The sequence below is a fragment of the Triticum dicoccoides genome, chromosome 7B, assembly GCF_002162155.2.
Source record: "Triticum dicoccoides isolate Atlit2015 ecotype Zavitan chromosome 7B, WEW_v2.0, whole genome shotgun sequence".
Lineage (NCBI taxonomy): Eukaryota > Viridiplantae > Streptophyta > Magnoliopsida > Poales > Poaceae > Triticum > Triticum dicoccoides.
This window is the reverse complement of record NC_041393.1, coordinates 249,929,368-249,946,849: the sequence shown is the minus strand read 5'-3', so window position 1 is coordinate 249,946,849 and position 17,482 is coordinate 249,929,368. Positions and strand designations below refer to the sequence as shown.

The 17,482-nt window shown below is 44.6% G+C and overlaps 1 pseudogene; it reads left to right on the top strand.

Annotated features, from left to right (window-relative positions):
• LOC119341767 overlaps positions 1 to 10,749 on the top strand; it is an 86,590-nt pseudogene extending 75,841 nt beyond the window's left edge.
• The last annotated feature ends 6,733 nt before the right edge of the window (positions 10,750 to 17,482 follow it).

The window sequence follows — 17,482 nt, the reverse complement described above, 5'->3', positions numbered from 1 at the left end:
CTATATGTGGAGTAGAATGGTGGTTGTGGAGAAGACAAAAAGGAGAAGATAGTCTCACATCAACTAGGCGTATCAACGGGCTATGGAGATGCCCATTAATAGATATCAATGTGAGTGAGTAGGGATTGCCATGCAACGGATGCACTAGAGCTATAAATATATGAAAGCTCAACAAAAGAAACTAAGTGGGTGTGCATCCAACTCACTTGCTCACGAAGACCTAGGGCACTTTTGAGGAAGCCCATCATTGGAATATACAAGCCAAGTTATATAATAAAAAATTCCCACTAGTATATGAAAGTGACAACATATGAGACTCTCTATCATGAAGATCATGGTGCTATTTTGAAGCACAAGTGTGGAAAAATAGATAGTAGCATTGTCCCTTCTCTCTTTTTCTCTCATTTATTATTTTTTCTTTCTCTTTTTTTCTTTGGCCTTTCTTTTTCTTTCTTTTTGGCCTTTCTCTTTCTTTCTTTCTTCTTCTTTTTCTTTTTTTTCTTTTTGTAAAGTCTGAAGTCTCATCCTGACTTGTGGGGGAATCATAGTCTTCATCATCCTTTCCTCACTAGGACAATGCTCTAATAATGAAGATCACCACACTTTTATGGATTTACAACTCAAGAATTACAACTCAAAGCTAGAACAAGATATGACTCTATATGAATGCCTCTGGCGGTGTACCGGGATATGCAATGAATCAAGAGCGACATGTAGGAAAATTATGAAGGTGGCCTTGCCACAAATACGATGTCAACTACATGATCATGCAAAGAGCAATATGACAAAGTTAATGTGTGTCATATGAACGGAACGGTGGAAAGTTGCATGGCAATATATCTCGGAATGGCTATGGAAATGCCATAATAGGTAGGTATGGTGGCTGTTTTGAGGAAGGTATATAGTGGGTGTATGGGACCGGCGAAAGTTGCGCGGCACAAGAGAGGCTAGCAATGGTGGAAAGGTGAGGTGCGTATAATCCATGGACTCAACATTAGTCCAAAGAACTCATATACTTGTTGCAAAAATCTAGAAGTCATGAAAAACCAAAGCACTACGCACATGCTCCTAGGGGTATAGATTGGTAGGAAAAGACCATCGCTCGTCCCCGACCGCCACTCATAAGGAAGACAATCAATAAATAAAATTGTGCTCCAACTTCATCACAAAGCGGTTCACCATACGTGCATGCTACGGGAATCACAACCCCCAACACAAGTATTTTTCATAATCACCTCAACTAGCATGACTCTAATATCACTACCTCCATATCTCAAAACAATTATCAAGCATCATTTTGATCATAGCATCCAATTCTTTTTCTATGATAGTTTTTATTATACCCAACTTGGATGCTCATCATTCTAGGACCAACTTTGTAACCATAGCAAATACCATGCTGTTCTAAAAGACTCTCAAAAAGATATAAGTGAAGCACGAGAGACTAGCAATTTCTTCAAATTAAATCACCACCGTGCTCTAAAAGATATAAGTGAAGCACTAGAGCAAAAACTATCAAGCTCAAAAGATATAAGTGAAGCACATAGAGTATTCTAGCAAATTATAATCAAATAGGCTTCTCCCAAAAGGTGTGTACAGCAAGGATGATTGTGGTAAACTAAAAAGCAAAGACTAATATAATACACGACGCTCCAAGCAAAACACATATCATGTGGCGAATAAAAAATATAGCTCCAAGTAAAGTTACCAATGAACGAAGATGAAAGAGGGGATGCCTTCCCGGGGGCATCCCCAAGCTTAGGCTTTTGGATATCCTTGAATATCTTGGGGTTCCATGGGCATCCCCAAGCTTAGGCTCTTGCCACTGCCTATTCCATAGTCCATAAAAGCTTTACCCAAAACTTGAAAACTTCACAACACAAAACTCAACAGGAAATCTTATAAGCTCCGTTAGTGAAAGAAAACAAAACCACCACATAAGGTACTGTAATGAACTCATTATTTTTTTATTTTGGTGTTAAACCTACTGTATTACAACTTTTCTATGGTTTATAAACTATTTTACTAGCCATAGATGCATCAAAATAAGCAAACAACACACGAAAAACAGAATCTGTCAAGAACAGAACAGTCTGTAGTAATCTGTAACTAATGCAAACTTCTGGAACTCTAAAAATCCTACAAAAATAGGGAGTCCTGGACAATTTGTCTATTGATCAGCAGCAAAAATAATCAACGCAAAATCATGTCTCTGTAATTTAAAAAAACTAAATTCGTGCACGCAAAGTTTCTGTTTTTCAGCAGAATCAAATCAACTATCATCATAGGTTATCCTATAGGTTCTACTTGGCATAAACACTAATTAAAAGATAAAAACACATCTAAACAGAAGGTAGATGCAACATTTATTACTAAACAGGAACAAAAACAAAAAACACAAAGAAAATTGGGTTGCCTCCCAACTAGCGCTATCGTTTAACGCCCCTAGCTAGGCATAAAAGCGAAGATAGATCTAAGTAGTGCCATAATAATAAGATAGATCTTGAAAGCTCATCTCATATTCTCTATGTTCCGCAGCAAGTTTTCTTTGAGGCAAGCAAAAGTAATCAAAAGGGCTAAATTTAGCGGGACAAAAGTCCCCAAGATCAATCTCAGGAGGAACGGGTTCCTCCTTTGGCCCTTCATAGTGCACAACTAATTCATCACTAAAAGCATTCTTTTGGCAAATCTTGTGAGCCTATACTCAAGAGAGTATCCTAGCTCATTGTTTCGAAGGGCAAAATCATTATTAAGCTCGTTAATGCTATCAACCAAGACATTGGTAGGAACCTTTTTTCTAAGGTTTTCATTGAAACCAACATAGTCCGATGATTGAAAACGCCCAAATTCCTCTTGATCATAGAGGATAGCCTCTATGGGAGGACGACCGGTGTCCACCCTATAGTTCACAAAGATTTCTTTGGCCTCTCTTATGATAAATCTAAACTCATGAGCCAAAAAGATAGTAACAATGCGTTTAACAGAAGAATGCTCAATATTGGAAAATTCGAGAAAAACTCTGTGTATGCAAGGATGCATATGCATAAATTGTCTTTCAAGTTCAACTACAAGCATAGCAATGGCATCCGCAAGACTACTAGTTCTATGGAGAATAGAACCACCCATGGAAGGTAAAGCACCGGCACAAGTAAAGAAGTCTTGAATAACACATTTTCCAATGATGTTACCGCTACCGATTCGAAACTTTTTAGTATGCAAGATAGGGGGTTCTTCGGTCGGAGCCTCGGAATTTTCCATGATATCATTATTGTCCATATCAATGATAGTCTCCCCAATTTCAGACATAACAGCAAACAAAAGCAAGGAGCAAGAAAGCAAGCGAAAGAAAGAGAGGAGGATATTGGGAAAGAGAGGGCGAATAAAACGGCAAGGGTGAAGTGGGGGAGAGGAAAACGAGAGGCAAATGGCAAATAATGTAAATGCGAGGGAGATGGGTCTGTGATGGGTACTTGGTATGTCTTGACTTGAGCGAAGACCTCCCCGACAACGGCGCCAGAAATCCTTCTTGCTACGTCTTGAGCTTGCGTTGGTTTTCCTTGAAGAGGAAAGGGTGATGCAGCAATAGTAGCATAAGTATTTCCCTTAGTTTTTGAGAACCAAGGTATCAATCCAGTAGGAGGCTCCTCAAAAGTCCCACGCACCTACACAAACAAACAAAGAACTCGCAACCAACACAATAAAGGGGTTGTCAATCCCTTCACAGCCACTTGCGAAAGTGAGATCTAATAGAGATAGTATGATAAGATAAATATATTTTTGGTATTTTATAATATAGATACAAAAAGTAAAGATGAAAATAAAAGTAGATTGGAAGCAAATATGATAAGAGATAGACCCGGGGACCATAGGTTTCACTAGAGGCTTCTCTCAAGATAGCTAAGTATTACGGTGGGTGAACAAATTATTGCCGAGCAATTGATAGAAAAGCGAATAATTATGAGATTATCTAGGCATGATCATGTATATAGGCATCACGTCCGCAACAAGTAGACCGACTCCTGCCTGCATCTACTACTATTACTCCACACATCGACCGACTCCTGCCTGCATCTAGAGTATTAAGTTCATAAGAACAGAGTAATGCCTTAAGCAAGATGACATGATGTAGAGGGGTAAACTCATGCAATATGATATAAACCCCATCTTTTTATCCTCGATGGCAACAATACAATACGTGCCTTGCAACCCTTTCTGTCACTGGGTAAGGACACCGCAAGATTGAACCCAAAGTTAAGCACTTCTCCCATGGCAAGAAAGATCAATCTAGTAGGCCAAACCAAACTGATAATTCGAAGAGACTTGCAAAGATAACTAAATCATACATAAAAGAATTCAAAGGAGATTCAAATATTTCTCATAGATAAACTTGATCATAAACCCACAATTCATCGGATCTCGACAGACACACCGCAAAAAGAGTTTACATCGAATAGATCTCCACAAGAGAGGGGGAGAACATTGTATTGAGATCCAAAAAGAGAGAAGAAGCTATCTAGCTAATAACTATGCACCCGAAGGTCTGTGGTAAACTACTCACAACTCATCGGAGGGGCTATGGTGTTGATGTAGAAGCCCTCCATGGTCGATTCCCCCTCCGGCGGAGCGCCGACGAAGGCTCCAAGATGGGATCTCGTGGATACAGAAGGTTACGGCGGTGGAAATTGTGTTTCAGTGGCTCCCTGGATGTTTTCAGGGTATGTAGGCTTATATAGGAGGAAGAAGTACGTCGGTGCATGCCCGAGGGGCCCACGAGACAGGGGGGGCGCCCTATAGGGGGGGCGCCCTCCTATCTCGTGGAGGCCTCGGCTGCTTCTTGACTTGAACTCCAAGTCCTCTGGATCATGTTCGTTCCAAAAATCACGCTCCCGAAGGTTTCATTCCGTTTGGACTCTGTTTGATATTCCTTTTCTTCGAAATACTGAAATAGGCAAAAAAACAGCAATACGGGTTGGGCCTCATTAGTAGGTTAGTACCAAAAATGATATAAAGGTGTAAAATAAAGCCCATAAACATCCAAAAGGGGTAATATAATAGCATGGAACAATCAAAAATTATAGATACGTTGGAGACGTATCAAAGCACGGAGTAAATGACAAGCTACTCCAAAAAGATATAAGTGAAGATCAAGCGAGTAGTTATGTAAATGGGTAGCTAATTGTGGATTCTCTCTTATTTAGAAACTTTCAAACATAAGTATTTTATATAAACAGCAAGCAAAACAAAATAAAATGACATTCCAAGCATAGCACACTCATGTGAAGAGGCAAAAACTTAGGTTAAACCGATACTAACGGATAATTGTTGAAGAAGAAAGGTGGGATGCCTACCGGGGCATCCCCAAGCTTAGGTGTTTGAGACTTCTTGGAATATTAGCTTGGGATGCCTTGGGCATCCCCAAGCTTGAGCTTTTGTGTCTCCTTAATTCCTCTTATATCACGGTTTCCCTAAATCTCAAGAACTTCATCCACACAAAACTCAACAAGAACTCGTGAGATAAGTTAGAGTAAATCAATGCAAACCTTATCATTCTCTAATGTAGCAAATCACTAAAATTATTATTTGACATTGCATACTAAATGTCTCTGCATATTTAATACTCCTATCCTCAAATAGAATCATTAAACAAGCAAACATATGCAAACAATGCAACCATAACAGCAATCTACCGAAACAGTACACTCTGTAAAGAATGCAAGATTCATCATACTTCCCTAACTCCAAAGATTATGAAAAATTACCATGTTGTAGAAAATTTATCAGAGTTTATTATGTGTTGGGGATATAACTATTAGTATAACCCGCCCAGGAGGGGCCGGGTTATACCTATGGCGATTCATCATATGAAGCCCACGAGGATATTGAAGATGGCGGTTTAAGATAAGGGCCCAAGGCCCAAGGTCGACTTAAGGCCCGTAGAAATAAACCGCCTTATGTAAAGACTTGTATTGTAAGGCAAGAATAGATAGTCACCGAGCCGGACACATTGTCTATGAGCCGGCCGGGACTCTGAGAGCTGCTGGGTGTCAACCTGTGTATATAAAGGGACGACTCGGCGGCTGTTCTGGACAAGAAACAACAGATCAAAGGCTAGGTCAAGCGGATTCGCTCCCTGGTAATCGAGACATAAGCAATACCACCTCAAACTGGATTAGGCCTTTACCTTCACCGCAAGGGGCCGAACCAGTATAAATTCCCATGTCCTTTGTCCCGTTTAACCCCTTTAAGCTACCTAGTTGCGATGGCTCCATGACTAAGTCCTTTTGCTAGGACATCTGCCGTGACCTTTCCACGACAGTTGGCGCCCACCGTGGGGCCAGCGCACGGTGGTTTCTTGTTCTTGAAGGGCAGCTTCGAAGGGCTCAAGGGATACGTTGTGGGCCGGATGAACAAGAGTCGTCGAGGCAAGCTCTACATCGACGATGCAGGCTGGGGCCCCGAGGCCGGCTCAATTGAGTACGGGTATCGGGTCCCCTTCGATGGAATCCACGTCTTCATCGGCAAGATCGACGAGCCGGGCCCTGAGCTGGCCATCTACACCGACATCATCGAGACGGCTCAGCGTGTGAGACCCGCCTGAGCTCAGCCTGCCGTGAAACGTGCCTTCGTGGGATGCATCCATGGAGCAGAATTTGATGAAGGATCTATGTCTGGTGGTGAGATGGCCATCTATTCTGATGGTGAGTCATCCACAGGCAAGACTACTTTGTTGTATTAACTGCAAGATGGTGGGCTTGGGGGCTATTCCGATGGCAACAGTATTCCGGACCCCTATGAGCCGCCAAACAGAGTCGGGATCTTCATGGCTGGCACACAGCCTGGCAAAATTCTTCAACCGCAGCGGCAATGACTTCCGGGTCAGCGATGGTAACGACAGCTGGGGCAGGAGGCCCTGCGCGCCCATCGGCTCAGGTTTTGATGGCTTTACTGCATAAATTGACGGCTCTGTTAACATCCATGGTCAATCCGGCGAATCAAGCTCAGCATGATGCGGAGGTGGCAAAGTTACGTGATGAGATAGCACTAGCCAAGGAAGACCTGGCGGCAGAGGACGTCAGGATAGCCGCAGAACGGGCTGCTTTGGATGCCCAGGCCCAACGGATTCAGTCGGAGGCTTTCCAGCTTACGATGGATAAAAACGCTTCAAATGAAGTCATGAGGAGGAGGCACCAGACCCGTCTACCTCCGGTTTACGTGGCTAGAAATATTTTCGCATGCTTGGTGCGGGGACCAGTAATCCGCCAGAGATAAACCGTGCTGCAGCGCCCGGGGCTGGGACGCCAGTTCAACTACGCGTGACGGAACCCCCTCGTCTGAATACCGCTCCACCTCAGCATTTACCTACACCACCTGGTCATTATTCTAATCCTTTGGAGAACATGATTGCCGCGGCGGCACGATTGGCGGCTCTCCCGGCGGATGGCGACTCTCCAACTGTGGTCGAAACACGAAGGGTCAGAGAGCTTCTTCAGACAGCATTGGCACAGCAGGAGGCATATTCTTACAGTCGAGATAGGATTCACTCAACCCCTCGCCCAAGATGGAGTTATAGCAGGCACATGGACTCGCCAGCCATTTCAAGCAACGCCCAACATTGTGACCAGCCGCGTGGGCGTGACACGGCATGCGACAGGGCTCTTAACTTGGTCGATCGGGACAGAGTGCGTCAAGAAGCCGAGCAGGAGGCTCAGCGGGCGGCTCACCAGCCCCTTCCAGTTTACCCAACAACTTCGGTTGAAGCAGGCGTGACCTTTAGATCTACTGGTGTACCCTGTTTGGTGCCGGCTCTGCGTAATGAGCATTTGCCCAAGGATTTCAAAGTACCTCGAAAGGTGCCTAATTACACAGCTGATTTACCCCCTGAGGTGTGGATTGAAAGTTATGAGATGGCCATGGAATTATTGGAAGTCAGTGATATTGCGTGTGCCAAGTACTTCACCATGATGCTGGATGGAATGGCCCGCACTTGGCTAAAGGGGCTGCCAGCTAATTCCATCGGGTCATGGGATGAGTTAAAGGCCCAATTTATTCAGAACTTTAAGGACACATGCAAGCAACCCATGTCGATTGTGGACCTGGCTACTTGTGCCCAAGAGGAGGATGAATCAATGACCCGTTGTGGGCGCCGGGTCAAATCTATCATACATTCATCTGATAACATGAATGCCGGCTCTACGATCTTAATGTTGGAGAAAAATTGCCGTTTTTTCCTCTTAAACAGAAGCTGGGGAGGCTCAAGCGCGATTGTAATGATATGGGGCAGCTGATGGCGGCTCTAATCAAATATGCCGACTCTGATAGTACCAAGGACCCTGAGTCTGATGATGAAAAGACAGGGAAGGGAAAGAAGAACGGTAACGCCAAGGGTCAGCAACATAACCCGACGAATCAGGGGGGGCAATGGTAAACGCAAGGCTGATGGTAGCTCGGAGTTTGTGGCTAATACCAATGCACAGGGCAATAATCAGCGTCGTAAGGGGAGGCCGCCTCCTCGGAAGAGTGGACCAGGTCCTACTCTTGAGCAGTTGCTTAACAAGCCCTGTCCAAACCATGGCATGCCGGAGAAACCAGCTACTCACCTTTGGAAGGATTGTTCCATCATGAGGGCATTCAAATTTTTTGACTCGTTTCACAGCAATCAGGGGCCACGCGGCGGCTCAAGCACCGACGGTTCCCATGGCCCTGGTTATGGAGGTGGCGGTTCTAATTCCGGCTTCCAGGGCCACCAAGGTAATCGGGGTGGTTATAATCAAGGTAATCGGGGTGGTTATAATCAGCAATCCGGCCAGGGGGTCAGCAGCAGCAATCTGGATTTCAAAGTAATCCGAAGCAGCTGAATAGTGGGCAGTATCATGTTTTCACCACAAGTTTATGCAAGCGGGACCAGAAGCTCCATAAGCGGGCCGTGAATGCCGTTGAGCCGGCAGTTCCTCATTACTTGCGATGGTCCGAGCAGCCCATCATGTGGAGTAGAGCAGATCACCCTCCCCGGGTTGACAATCTGGGTCACTTAGCCTTGTTAGTGGTGCCTCAAGTTGGTGGATACAAATTCACTAAGGAACTCATGGATGGAGGAAGTAGCATCAACATCCTGTATTACGAGACTTTCTGTCGCATGGGGTTAACCAATAAAAATCTTAAGACATCCAACACTGTTTTCCATGGAGTGGTGCTTGGTAAGTCGGCATACCCGGTGGGAAAGATTGAGCTGGAGGTAGCCTTTGGAGATGAGCATGATTCTAGGGCTGGGAAGTTAACCTTTGAAGTGGTCAAAATCAGGAGCCCGTACCATGCTGTGTTTGGACGACCGGCTTATGCCAAGTTCATGGCACGGCCGTGTTATGTTTATCTACAGCTCAAGATGTCGGGTTATAAAGGGACCATCACAATGCATGGGAGTCGGAAGATAGCCCTGGAATGTGAAGAAGGTGATGCTGCTTATGATGAGTCCGTCTGTGCGACAGAGGAATTGAAGTTTTACAAGGACAATGTCGACCCGGCGGATATGACGTCTTTGAAAAAGCCAATTACAGAGCATGATCCGGTGCTAAAGTTTAAGTCAGCCGATGACACCAAGCTGGTTGATTTTGTTCCTGGCGACTCATCTAAGCAGTTCAGTATCAGTGCTAACTTGGATCCAAAATAGGAAAGCGCGCTCATCGAGTTCATCCGTCAGAACTGGGACATCTTTGCATGGAAACCTTCTGACATGCCAGGTGTATCGAGGGAACTCGCTGAGCACACTCTCAATATTGTTCCAAAATTTAAAACGGTCAAGCAATTCCTTCGTCGGTTCAACGAGGAGAGGCGTAAGGCCATTGGGGAAGAGGTGACTCGGCTCTTGGCGGCTGGGTTCATTGTTGAAGTTTTTCATCCAGAGTGGTTGGCTAACCCGGTGCTAGTGCTTAAGAAGAATAGCACTTGGCGCATGTGTGTGGATTACACGGACTTAAATAAGGCTTGTCCGACTGATCCTTTCGCTCTCCCTCGTATTGATCAAATGATTGATGCTACTGCGGGTTGTGAGTGTTTGAGTTTTTTGGATGCTTATTCTGGTTATCATCAGATCAAGATGGCAGTTAAGGACCAGGAGAAGACAACTTTCATCACTCCCTTTGGAGCCTTCTGCTATGTGTCTATGCCTTTCGTGCTCAAGAGTGCCCAGGCGACTTATCAGTGGTGTGTGCAGAACTATCTTCACAGTCAGATTGGGCGCAATGTTCATGCTAATGTGGACGATATTGTGGTGAAGTCCAGAGAGAAGGAAACTTTAATAGATGATTTAAAAGAAACCTTCGATAATCTCCGAGTCTATAAGATGATGCTTAACCCGGCCAAGTGCGTTTTTGGTGTGCCCATAGGAAAGCTTTTGGGTTTTCTGGTTTCTAACAGAGGCATTGAGGCTAACCCGGAGAAGATCAAGGCCATCACATCCCTGGCAAAGCCGGTGTGTATCAATGATGTTCAACGTCTGGCGGGTTGTATTGCTGCCTTAAGCCGGTTCATAAGCCGGTTGGGTGAGAAGGCCATACCGCTATATCAGGTGATGAAGAAAACAGATAACTTCATCTGGAGTGATGCTGCTAATGACGCATTTGAAGATTTGAAGAGCAGCTATCTGAGCCGCCAGTCCTTGTTGCTCCCATTGATAAGGAGCCATTATTGTTATATGTGGCTGCTAGCACCCGTGCTGTCAGTGTAGCCATTGTGGTGGAATGGAAGGAGGCTGGCAAGGAGTACCCGGTTCAGCGGCCGGTTTATTACATAAAGGAGGTGCTTATGAGTCCAAGCAGAGGTACCCACATTGGCAAAAGCTCATTTATGGGGAGTTCATGGCCAGCCGGAAGCTTAAGCAGTATTTTCTGGGTCATCCCATCACTACAAAAAAATACACTTCCATGATGATACATATTTGTCACAGTAGGTCACGTTTTTTGTCATGCATGTACATCCATGGCGATTTTATGACAGAATCAAGATAGTCATACATGTGCTGTCGTAGAAGTGTTCCATGACATTACCCAAATTATCATCACGGAAGTGTCCACTTCCATGAAGATAAATCGCGCGTCACAGAAGTGCTTTCGTCAAGGGTGACCAACACGTGGCATCCACCGTAACGGAACGCCGTTAAGCTATCGGGTCTGGTTTTGGAGCCGATAACCCATTAACAGCCCCGACCAATAGGGATTTTCCACGTGTAAAATCATCATTGGCTGGAGGAAACACGTGTCGGCTCACCGTTGGGACATATGTCATCCACTAATTGGACAGAAGGCGCCTATGATACGTCGACACGTGGCACGGCCTAACACTGGCCCATTCCTGTGAAAAGGTCGGCCCGTTTGACTTGGTCAAAAGGTGGCGGGCCGGCTCATGGAAAGCCTGTTAATGGCCTATTCGCATATGGCCCATTTACAGCCCGCTAACCCAGGGCCCGTTATGACCTATCCAGATTAGGCCCAGTAGCATCATCTGGGCCGTCCAATATGATTCCAGCTCGTTTTAACTTCTCGCCCATGACGTATTTCGTCCCATATGAGGCCCTTTGTAACTCTTGGCCCATTAATGGTCCATGGTGAAACTAGCCCGTAATGAACAGTGTATCACTTTATACCCATTAACGGCCCGTGGTGAAACTGGCCCGTAATGAATAGTGTATCACTTTATACCCATTAACGGCATGTTATTCCGTTGGGCCGTTTCCAGCCCATGTTATCTTTCGGCATTCTCGGGGCCCATTTATTCTTGGGCTCATTTCCAGCGTTTGTTTACTTACGACCCATTACTGTCATTTTCTGCTTGTGGGCCAAATTCAGCCCGAGGTTACAGTCGGCCCATTTGTGGCCCGTTAATACGTTGGGCCATTTTCATAGCATCATCAAATACGACCAATTAACGACGGCCCGTTATGGTCGGCCCATGAACGGACGATTGCAACTCTAGCCCATTTACGGCCATAATGCAGTCTGTTATTGGCCCATGTTTGGCCAACCGATCATACGGCCCGTAGAAGGCCCATTGATGATACGGCCCGTAGAAGGCCCATTGTGTCTATGACCCATATAAGGCCCATTGTTTCTATGACCCGTAGAAGGCCCATTGTTTCTATGGCCCGTAGGAGGGAAATGGTAACTACAGTAAATATGTAGCCCATGGTTATTGTGGCCTAGTTTGAAAATATAGGTTATTGCGGCCACTAGCAAACCGCGGAAAAAGAACTGCACTGACTACAAGCAAAGAAATAAACAAGACAATAAGGAAATAAATAAGCAAGCAAATTACGCTAGGCTATCACGGCTATTACACATATTACATCCACTGGGCATCAAAGTTCGCCACCAGTGCAAATATAGGGAACACAATAGCATATAAACGCCGCAGCAAAACAAGTCCAGAACTGAAACCACTTCAGAAGAGCTCAAGAAACAATATCCTGGGTACCCATAATGCTGGCAAGATGCTTAGCAAGCTTATTAACTTTCTCTTGTTTGGCACTTAAATCCTCCAGCACTTGTTGCACCAGAAAGTATGCATCTGAATTCTGCAGGGAGTTCCTAAGTCCTTCGGCTTCCTGTCGCATAACATCTGATCGATGTCTTTCAACTTGAAGTTGAGACTCAAGAAGCCGAACTGATTCAGGCAATGAGTTCGAAGAGCTGGTGCCGGCAGTAGTAGCCAGTAACTTGAACACTACATCAAGACGGGACTTTGGTGTTGTCTCAGTGTCTTCAATATAGTTTTCATCAGCTTTCTTGGAGACCAACAGGGATGTCTCACTATCTTGAACCTTATCTGCATTACTTCCTTTACCATTGCATAATGGGGTACTCTTCTCCAATATTTTATCCGCGTTCTAAAAGAGAGAAAAACAAACACATCACAGGTTTACAATGTAGTATATGAAACTCATTTTGGTAAACCAATTCAGTAGTAAGGTGGATAGGATAACAACATGAAACAAACATATATCTATGTAGTATGGTCACTGTATGGTCTATATCGTTCTAGTTTATGTTGCCAAATCAAGATAGATATAGTTCGAATGGTATCTGTTTAAGACAAAGCAGCATAGACAGAATATAAGTGTAGGAAACTACACAGCAATAACAACACTTGTAATGTGCATGGCATGAGAACATAACTATTTATTCAATTGAAACTAAAATCAACATAGAGCAAGTTGCAATAGCAAACACGTTAAAGAAACATGTTTAAAACATACATGTTGTGCCATTGGAGTTTCAGTTGCATCCTTCAAATTTGAAATTAGTTGGTATGAGTAAATATAGTGATGCAAGAGCAAAGTAGTATGAACCATAGCTATGGAACCTGACCTAAGAACAATTCTTCTTCTACTTTAAGCGTTGACTTTGGGTTCGCAGTGGTGGTCCTCGTGCTTTGGGCACTGTAGTTGCCTTACTAACTGCTCGTGTTTGGGTGCTCTGTGGTGGAGACGGTGTTGTGTCAAGGGGAACTTGGTTACTATCTGTTGGGGTTGGGGTTAGAAGGGGTGTAGCTGGTTCTCTGTCCAACTGGATAGGGGTACAATCTGCGTGAGTCTGGGTTATGTGTGGTGGGGATGGTTCTTGGGCAAGTACAACCGTGGTTCTATCTGCATCGACAGGTAGCACGATCTTTTCTGAAGACTGTGTTTTTACTCCCACAGATACTGCCATCACCCCCTCCAATTGAAATGGCTGATAAACAAGAAAAGTAATTGAATGTACAGACATTGTAAGATAGACAGGTGCAATGGATAGTAGGGAAGAAAACAGGGCATGAAATGATTCACATTTATGTTGTCTAACCAAACAGAATAGCAGGACATAATAATATATGATGGCTAATTAAATAGGATAGCATGACACAATTTCACATGTATGATGGCTAACTAAATAGGATAGAATGACATACTTCAAAATATGATGACTATGTAAATAGGATGACATGATATAACTATACGATGTGTCTATTAAAGTGGTTGGCATGCCATAAATCACAAACATGCCGTCGATGGAAACATGATGGCATGATATAATTCATGGATAGAATGACATAATTTAAAATATGATGACTATGTAAACAGGATGAGATGATATAACTATATTATGTCTTTAGAAAATGGGTTGGCATGCCATAATTCGGATACATGCTATCTATGTAAACATCATGGCATGATATAATTCAAATATATGATTTATATACTAAGGAAGTGAGCAGAGGGCAATCGCATATATGATGTGTCAACTAAGGAGATGGCATTCAATATTGTGTATATGATGTAAAAACTAAGCATTGCAATACAACATATGCATGATATGAGTAATATAACCCTGCCAAGTTTGAGCATACACCTAATAGGACTGGTCATCTGCCTTTGAATCCCCCTCTGAAGAGCTATCTGTAACCAGCAAGATATCTACTTCAGCAGGTAGCATTGTCTGCTCTGAAGACCTTGTTTTCACAACAGATTTCTCCATCACCAATTCAAATGGCTGATGCACAAGAAGAGTAGTTGAATATACAAACATTGTTGACAAAAGCAATGAGAAATACAAAAAAAGGATGGCATGATATAATTCACATATATGACGCTTGGCTAAACAGCATGGCATTGCATAATTCACATATATAATGCCTTGCAACAAGATAAGATTGCATAATTCACATATATAATGTCTTGCAACAAGATGGCATTGCATAATTCACATATATGGTAATTAGACACTAAACAGGTGGCATTCACACAGAGCGTCTCTAAACTAAGCAAATGACATAGCAATGCAAGATACCATACGCACGATATGAGCAACATAACCCTGCCAAGTTAGAGCATGCACCTCAAGGGGAAATAGGACTGGTCATCTATCTCTGAATCCTCCTCTGAGGAGCTATCTGTAACCAGCAAGACATGCGCTTTGTCAGATAGCATTGTCTGCTCTGAAGACCTTGTTTCCACTCCAGATTTTTTCCATGACCGTGCCGAATGGCTGATGCACAGGAAGAGTAATTGAATGTACTAAAATTGTTGACAAATTTAACACCTAATAAAAAATGATGGCATGATATAATTCACATATAAGATGACTGGCTAACCAGGGTGGCATTGCAAAATTCACATATATGATGCCTGGCTAAACAAGATGGCGTTGCATGATTCACATATACGATAAAGAAACTAAACAAATGGCATTGACACAAAGCATGTCTAAACTAAGCAGATGACATCTTTGATGTATACAGTAAGCAATGCAAGGCACCATATGCATGATATTACCAACATCAGCATGCCAAATTAGAGCGAAGACCTCATGGGGTAAATAGGAGTGGTCTTCTCCTTCTGAATCCCCCTCAGAACAGTTATCTTCCTCTTGATTACGATCCGAAATGGGTGGAGGGGGGCTGCCTTTGCGCCTACCATGGAGCGACGTCTGCATGAAATTTTGTTGCCACGCAAGCCTCGTCCCTTTTGCTCTACATGACCAGTTCTATTGTGTACAATAGCTGGCATGCATAGGAATAAAACATAGTGAGATTATGTAAGGAGTGCATGCAAAATCCAGAGTGATGGTAGCAAACTGTGGATAGATCCAAAACCAATGATAGCAGGTAGATAATAGCTTTAGTTAAAAAATACAGATAATGCCTCCTTTAATGTTTATTTGCACCCAACATGAAACTCATAGTAGACACCCGAGATTAACCAGATAGTAGACAGATAGTACTGATTCCTGCCCCAATATGTACCCCACAACCATTTAAAAACTCAAGTTTCAGCATTAGTTTGGACCTGACTCAGAGTCTAATAGGTGAACACGACAATAATGTAGCATGTCATCATATTAAGCGATGCATAACGTAAGCAGACATGGAAGAGTGCGACCTCTCTTGTGGACCCGTGTAGTCCTCAAGGTCATCTGCTCAGTTGATGATGGTAATGCAGTTGCCGTGGCTGCCAGTGGCGGGAAGAAGATCTGAGGCGGCGAAAGACAGTCTGGAGAGCGGATCCCTGCTGTGGTGAACCCTTCCGTCATTGGAGCAGCTGAGCTGGGTGGATGTAACGCCCCAGATTCGATGCGCCAGGTGTCTGCCAGTTATTCGCCGTTGTTGCCATGCCGTTGCCATGTCATTTGCTTGCGTGTTGCATTTTATCATGTCATCATGTGCATTGCATTGCATACGTGTTCGTCTCATGCATCCGAGCCTTTTCCCCGTTGTCCGTTTTGCAATCCGGCGCTCCTATGCCCTCCAGTGTTCCCCTTTTGTCTCCTGTTGTGAGCGGGTGTTAAACGTTCTCGGAATGGACCGAGTCTTGCCAAGCGTCCTTGGTATAGCACCGGTAGACCGCCTGTCAAGTTTCATGCCATTTGGAGGTCGTTTGGTACTCCAACGGTTAACCGGGTAACCGCAAAAGCCTCTTTCTCTTTGCAACCCAACACCCCTTCCAAAGTGGCCCAAAACCCATCTAACTCCCCTCCATGCTCTCGGTCGTTCGATCACGATCGCGTGGCTGAAAACCGCTCCTCATTTGGACTCTCCTAGCTCTCTCTACCTATATAAACGTCCCCTTCCTCCATTTTTTGGATCAAAACCCTAGCAAATCGCCCTCCGCCGCCACCGGACGCTTCCGCCCCATGCCGGACACGTCCGCCACCACGCCCGCAGCCAACCATCCCGCGCCACCTGTCCCCCGTCGGCCCTCTCTCTCTCCTCCACCGCGCGGGCCCGCGAGCCCATCCGGGGCCCGCCCGGGACCGAGCCGCCCGCCGCCGCGGCCCGCGCCACGCGCAGCAGCCAGACCCCGCGCGCGCCGCCCGTCTTCTTGTTAGTTCCTGTTTCGTTGCGATCGTGAGGATTCGTTCGTCTACGGTTGGTTCGGCTTCATCCGTTCGTCTTCTTCACGGACTCGTTCTTCTTCCTTGCGGGATATCAGGCAAGATGACCGCTACCCTGGATCTCATTACTATCATTGCTATGCTAGTTGCTTCGTTCTATCGCTATGCTGCGATACCTATTACCTATTTATCAAGCCATCCCAAATTGGCATATCAGCCTCTAACCTTTGACACCTTCCCTATGCAAACCGTTGCTTGGCTATGTTACCGCTTTGCTCAGCCCCTCTTATAGCGTTGCTAGTTGCAGGTGAAGTTGAAGATTGCTCTATGGTGGACAGGATTTTGGTTGGGATATCACAATATCTCTCATATTATTAATGCATCTATATACTTGGTAAAGGGTGGAAGACTCGGCCTTTTGCCTGGTGTTTTGTTCCACTCTTGCCGCCCTAGTTTCCGTCATACCGGTGTTATGTTCCCGGATTTTGCGTTCCTCACGCGGTCGGGTGATTTATGGGACCCCCTTGATAGTTCGCTTTGAATAAAACTCCTCCAGCAAGGCCCAACCTTGGTTTTACCATTTGCCTCACCTAGCCCTTTTTCCCTTGGGAGTCGTGCTCTCGAGG